Source organism: Habropoda laboriosa, unplaced genomic scaffold, assembly GCF_001263275.1.
Source record: "Habropoda laboriosa isolate 0110345459 unplaced genomic scaffold, ASM126327v1 scaffold92, whole genome shotgun sequence".
In the NCBI taxonomy this organism is placed as follows: domain Eukaryota; kingdom Metazoa; phylum Arthropoda; class Insecta; order Hymenoptera; family Apidae; genus Habropoda; species Habropoda laboriosa.
In genome coordinates this window covers 738284-743884 of record NW_017100268.1, presented here as the reverse complement: position 1 = coordinate 743884, position 5601 = coordinate 738284, and the positions used below count along the sequence as shown (strand labels likewise).

The 5601-nt window shown below is 32.3% G+C and overlaps 1 protein-coding gene across 1 annotated transcript in view; it reads right to left on the bottom strand.

Annotated features, from left to right (window-relative positions):
* Nucleotides 1-750, bottom strand: part of LOC108573454 (DCN1-like protein 5) — a 2183-nt gene extending 1433 nt beyond the window's left edge. The window contains exons 1-2 of the mRNA XM_017935908.1: nt 699-750; nt 256-468 (exon numbers count right to left, since the gene is read on the bottom strand). The gene's annotated coding sequence lies outside the window, so the exon portion shown is untranslated. The remainder of the gene's footprint in view (nt 1-255; nt 469-698) is intronic.
* Between the last annotated feature and the right edge of the window lie 4851 nt (nt 751-5601).

The following is a 5601-nucleotide window of genomic DNA, read 5'->3' as shown; positions in this document are numbered from 1 at the left end:
TATTTTTATTCAACATTAATTACAGTATTTTATTACAGTTCAAATAGACAGTTCTTGCATAATGTCTTACATGTATTACTGATTATGATATATAGTTATTTTTATAAGAATACTTTAAATTTTATTTAACCAGGAGAATCAAACAAACATAACTGAACAAAGCAATTATAATAATTAATATAAAATGAGATGCACAAAAGCAATTTATATATATGTATCAAAATAGCATATAAAGGATATAAATAAATTACTCACCACGCAGCAACGACGTAAGTAATATAAAAGATTAAGAAGATTTAAAGAATCCGTAATATAACTGGTTTATACTGGCTAAACTGACATCTCCTTCCCGTTTTAAAAGAGTGAGTTTGAGGTTAGGTTGAACAATTAATCGACGTATCACGTAATTTTCAGTGTCTCTTACTTTAGTTTTAACCACTTTGTACATGTGATGTTGCGAATAAATACCTAAGAGTTATTAATATATTTTTTAAGAAGTACTGATTCTGGATTACGTTCTTAGTGCGAAAATAGATGGACAAGTTAGCATATAACAGAACTTATGTATATAAATTATTTTCTGCTACGACATAAGCCGCATTGTAATACTATAAGTTTGCAGAAATGTGGATCAATGATTATCACATAATTATAATGAAATATATAAACATATAATGAATTGAAGAGACCCTCCCTACCTTGTTCAACGAACCACTAGAGCAATTGTACCAGAAATGTATTTCTCACAGTCAAAAGTCAACATCAATATAAAACTTGTTTTGTAGTTTGGTCTATAAAAATGATATTAAACATAGTGTCAGCGTCATCAAATATTTAACTAATCTATTAATTTGGATATTTTGTACTACCTAAACGCTGCACGGTTAAATAAAATTTTTTCGCAGCTCAGCTTTATTTCATTTTATTGCCGTTTCGAGACAGCATGCCTTTTTCGCAGGGATGCCAAGTGTAGAATTAGTTTCTCACTAGTACGAATAATTTTTGAAAAGACGTGAATATTGATGTTCCGTTAATAATTTGTGCTGCTTTAATATTAATAATAACTTGATATGAAGAAGTTAAATAATTCTTGTAAGAGGATTGTAAAATTTAAACAATTTATTATAAATAAATGACTATAGAAGAAATGCTTTATACAATTTTATTTTATGTATGTTTGTAATTTTTGTGTTGAGCTTTTAAAATTTATATTAATTGTTTTAGTCATAAAGAAATGTTATGTTTCTGAATTAAAATTAAATATTGGAATTGGTATTCGTTTGTATTAACTATTAATATTGTAATACCGATAGAGTATATAACTACAGTCGATATAATATCTTATCACAGACGAGGTATAGGACTTTGTACAACTGGTGGCCTGAATGTTCCATCTGTAATTCACACAAGTAGAACATTAATTTTTCAATTTTCAATAGAAGTTATAAACAATTTCCAACTAATCTACTGTCTGCATTTGTTAATACAATGTAAAATTAAGAAATGAAGCTTGTTTATTAAGTCAAATAATGTAACAAATTCATTTAATACTTGCAATAATTATTAACTACCATCTAAATTGTTACTTAACACGAAACACTAATTATTCTATAAATAAAGTACTTGAAAATAAGCGAGAAACTGTATTTTACTATCTACATTATTAGTAATGTTAAAACAATTAAAAATTGATTATAAGAATCAATTAAATATAATAGGGATGACGGGGATAGCAATAGCGAAGAGAGACAAGGAAACGAATAGCGTTAGATAAGGATAGTACTAGAGAAATGAATTAGACAAGGAAAGGAATAACGATAGACAAGGACAGAATATTTTCTCCCTATACCTTTCCTTGTCTTACTCATGTAACATCGAGAGAATCATCAGAAATGAAGTATTATCAGGTTAGTTGATTTTTAAAGTAGTAATTCTTTAAATTTTTCTCTTTTAACAATAGTTATTGTAAATTAGAGTATAATTACATATAGTAAACAGTTTAAAATTGATACTTACAACAAATTTTTAATTGCTTTGACATTACTAACAATGTACATAGTAATGTAGATAGTAGAAAATTAATATTCTTTTCGTATGAATTACAGATGTACATTGCAGAACACCATAAAAATCAAGGAAGGGACTTGAACATCAGGAAAAATGAAGAAATTCAATTATTTATTGGAAGATAAGTGTACAAAAGGTATTTTACAAAAGGCTACAATATACCAGTATTGCTTTACAGCATTTTACAGTCTGTCGTATACTTTATTTGTAATTTCACAGCTACGTTTAGTTCTAATTTCAACCACTACCAATGTTGTAATCTTATTCTATACCGAATCGGTAATATAGGAAGCGACACGAAAGTGGTAAGAGCACTCTAAGCCCTCCTCACGTGGACAGAAAAATGCATTAGGTGTTAGGTCTATCCCTATATCTCTCCTGTGATAGTAATAATGATTTAAATATAAATTTATGTTTTTATACAATTATATATTTGGTGAAAGTGTTATACGTTACAAGAAACATTTGTAATTACTTGTAGTAGAAGCTTTATCAAGTGGTATTATATGTATCTATTTAAAATACTTTTTCTCATTGTAGAATATTTTAAAATAAGCAAAATAGTTGGTAACATAAAGTCCTTAATAATGTCTACCCTCATTTTTGTTATTTTTTAATTTAGAAGTATTCTTCGTTACCGACGAGCTTCCAAATGAAGCTAATAAAATCTGTTGATATCTTGACACGAAACATGGAGAACCGGCTGCAACCCATTCTAAGCAGAATATTATAATCAAGGGACACTAATAAGTATAGAGAAATGTTGCTGTACAATAATTAACAAGGACTGCAGCATCGTGTTTTCAGTCCCTCGTAATTAGAAGTGCAAGTTGGTAACGTTATTTCCTTAATAACCGGCTGTATATATTCGTTGAGATTATCGCTGCAGGTACGATACTCACGGTTATTCTTGACGACTTTAATTTGAAATTCCTCAGTGCAACACTATATTGTTACTAAATTATATTGTTTCTTTAATTAGAATTTTTCAAGAAATAAAAGAAAACAACATCGAACCAAATAATGCTTATATATTTATCGACACGTGTGTACTGTAATACAAGATGGGACATGTAAAACAGAGATCATCTAATTATCTCTTTCAGCTTCGGTGGTACGAGAAAAATTTTATACGTAATTTAAATGGTTTCAATGGGTGTTATTTGTACTTGTTACATTTACAGCATACTGTACGGTGGGAATGTTAGTGCAAAGAGGAATGCGACAGAGAGAAGAAGTTTCTGGTGGAAGTTACGCGTACAGAGATACGGCCGTATTTTTTAACTGTGTACAGAGAGGTTCCGATTTTGTGGTTGAAATCTTTCGACGTGCTCTCGAGAACCGGGAGAAAATTGCAGACCATCTTTCCTGATGCGAACAACGATGGCCAGTAGGTCTTTCTCCTCTGCATCGTTGCCACAGTAACGTTTCATTCATCATTCTGGGCAACGTGCAGTTTGCGGATTCTGCATTCGTTTCCGGGCGGCGAGCAGTGGCACTTCATTCTTACGGGTTACACCGGATATGCTGAGAGACAGGTCAAACCAGATGCCGAAACATTCGAAGCGTGCCAGCTTCCTCTAGCGTTCCCGCTTTCTCTATTTGTATTTGCCTGAATTTCATGGCCCCGATTTTCCTCGTTAGTCGAGATTCTACGTTTCCCTTCTTTTCCTGTCAGCTCGTCAACGGGAACGAAAAAGAAAATATTCCTCGCATCTCTTCGTTTCCGTGGAATTCCTCGAGTAACGAAGCACCATGCGCATAGGCTTTCATAACGCCACTTTTCTACGGAACACAGAGCTCTTGGTGAACTTATGGACGTTGTATGTCGAGGAATCAGCCGGCAGAACAATCAACAACATCTTGACCGAGTATACGGGTGATTCCATGTTGTTTTTTTGGGGGGAATTTTTATTTTCCTCCATAGATATTTTCTATAAATAGTCTATATTCTCGAAATTCTTCCCTCGAAGAAGCTTTTTGTCCAGGACGAAGTAAACAGAGAACAACTCCAAGAAATATATGTGCATACAAGGTATTTCATTTTAATCAATCCGTGCAATTATCTCCCGAACTATTCGTTACTCAAAAAATGTTTCATATAGAACTTACTTAATCGGAATTTTCTCAATTTTACAGTATAATTAGGAGTGCCTCAGCAACAATTGTTCCAAATAATTATAACCAGACTTTGACAACATTGTCACAGGCTCTATACTTTAAATCGAATGGTATTTCAACGGGAGGAACATTAGAAACCACGCAGTTTCTGATTGGAAGAGTTTCATTTGGGGATTTTAAGAAAGACCACAGCGATTGTTCTGCTCAGTCTGCCGCCAGCGTTCAAAGCGAAAGGATCGAGAGAATCATCCACAGCATTGTCAGAAATGAAGTATTATCAGGTTAGTTGATTATTAAAATAGAAATTCTTTGAATTTTTCTCTTTTAACAATAGTTTATTGTACATTAGAGCATGATTGCATGCAGTAAGCAGTTTAAAATTGATACCTTTAATAAATTTTCAGCTGCTCTAACGTTGCTCATAATATAGTTAGTAAGATTAAATTTATACTTTATTTTTAAGTACTTTGACTCTGGAATGATAAGTATATCCAGTTAAATAACAATTTACACCATTGTTTGTAATTATTGTATGCCTTAAATAATATTATCGTACGTTTCAACTGAATAAAACAGCTCAATATATTAATTTTCCTATGAATTAACCATTGTATTCGATAGATTAGTCAGAAATTGTTTATAACTTTAATTACAAATTGGAAAAATTAATGTTCTTCACGTATGAATTACAGATGGACCATCCAGGACACCCTAGAAATCAAGGAAAGGACCTGAACATCAGGAAAACTGAAGAAATACAATTATTTATGAATAAATCAGTTGTTTATTGTAAAATTATTGTACAAAATGAATATTACAAAAGGTTACAATATACCAGTATTGTTTTACAGCACTTTACACTCTATTTACTGCTCCCTTGCACTCCAAATCCAATTGTTTATGCAATAAACCCATTGTTTAAACAATTTTCCGTTGCAAAAGTCGACAAATTAATGGCAGAAACCACCAGGAATGCGTTTCCATCGAAAATATCGAAAAAATCCCGAAATTCGAGCGAAAACTATGAAAATTAAAGAAAGTTTTCGAAAATCGCGCCGAATATACTCGTTCGGTGCTAAGGTCCTCGAGAATTCCTGGAATTTACGTCATTTCTCGGAAATGACGAAATTTCTGAGAATCGAGTCACTTCCAGGAAGTGACCTCCTATCATATCATGTTCGCCTATTAGAAAGTCACGATTTCCGATTTTCGAAAATTTTTGGTCGAAAATCGACTTTCTAATAGGCGAACATGATATGATAGGAGGTCACTTCCTGGAAGTGACTCGATTCTCAGAAATTTCGTCATTTCCGAGAAATGACGAAATTTCCGAGAATCGAGGCGATTCCGAGAATTGACCAACGGGCCTTCGAAACTTTCAGTTCTCGAGAATTCCTGGAATTTACGTCATTT